The following is a 1,641-nucleotide window of genomic DNA, read 5'->3' on the forward strand; positions in this document are numbered from 1 at the left end:
CATCTCCCTTGAGTTTTGTCATACAATGACACTGTCCGACACGTCCACGGCCACATGTACATGACAATCACATATACCTGTGGCATCGGTGGCTTCATGGTAAAGCTCTCTCAGACTCGGAACCGTAAGGTCTAGGGTACGAATCTCGCCAGGGGCCCAACGTTATGTCATTGGGAAAGGCATTTTACACAAATTTTCCTCACTTCACCCCGCTGGGAATGGGTAAAAAGCTATAGACAGTGAAAGATCTTGTTAGTTTATTATTAGTGTTTGTAATCAGCTGCTTGTACTGTATACTTCCCTGGTAACTGAGAATGTTTCTGGGTTTTTTATTCTCTGCTGGGGTAATAATATAGCTAGCATCTGGGTTTGTCGTGGGCGATACGCGATACGACGCGGCCGCGATTTTAGCATTTTTCAAGGAAAAAAAACAACTATTTCATAACGTATTAGACATGTATTTTTTTAATTTTAAGGTGTCCATGTGTAGTTTTATTCATGTGAAGAATACAATTACATTACATTGTATTTATATTGCTGTTTGTCTTTTATTTTCCCTTCTTTGTAGTGTTTTAATTTATTGGTCTGTTAATTTTTTTTATAATGTTCTGATGTGTTGTTTTTCTATTTTTGGTGTTTATATAATTTTATAGCGTAATGTATTTTAATCTGATATTGTTCTTAATAATATGAATATGTTATTTCAGAGCGTGTCTCCACCAAAACCTAATACTAACACTGGCAGGCCCCTCGTGTGTGATTCCATAATTTATATGTGTACATTTTCTTGAATTACACAGGTTTATGGTAAAAACGGCCAATCTTCGGATAGGGTAGACACAAACCTTTATTTGTTAATCTTTGTGGCTGTTTATGTGCTGTTCTAATTTTGACTAAGGCGGTGAAACCTTTATTTTTCACGTTTCTACTCTCTGTGTGGCTACAAATGATATTCTGTTCTAGATGCTGCTTAAAACAGAGATCTCGTACTTTAGATTAAGTTACCTCTATCAACATTGCTATACGCCGTTATAGAGAGTTGAAAGCTTGAAAATTAAAGGCAACTTATGCCATTTTTTAAAGCAACTTTTGGAAAAAAATGGCAACAAACGCAGATGCTAGATATAGTGTGTAAAGTGCATAGATCTTGCTGTCGAGCGGAGATATGCGCTATACTAATTGCTTATTTATTATTATTAAATTAGTACAGTGCAAACGACGACTTTCAATCACCCACCCTCTTGCGGTTTTTTTTTAATACATCATAATAACACTGTCCATGACTTGCTGTCCACCTCGTCTAAAACTACCACTTCCCCCCTCCATAACAGGAGGCCGTCTTGAACAGTTTTGACTGTACCTGGTTACACGGACGTTGAGCTGTCGCTGCAATACTTGGCTCACGTTTCTCGCAGTCTAGAACTAGAAGATCTATTGATTTCTAAGCACCACACGTCGATTTGAAGGACGTAGAGACGAAAAAAGAATGAAAGTAAGATTTCGTCGGCCGAGATTGAAAAGGAACTACGGTACAAGGAAAGACACTTTGGCCTCCTGAACTGTCACATTTATACGAGAAGGGACCCTGTAATTTCTCGGTATAAATTAAATTCGGTTCGGGTTTTTTTAAGGGTGAGGGTG

The sequence above is a fragment of the Aplysia californica genome, unplaced genomic scaffold, assembly GCF_000002075.1.
Source record: "Aplysia californica isolate F4 #8 unplaced genomic scaffold, AplCal3.0 scaffold00434, whole genome shotgun sequence".
NCBI lineage: Eukaryota > Metazoa > Mollusca > Gastropoda > Aplysiida > Aplysiidae > Aplysia > Aplysia californica.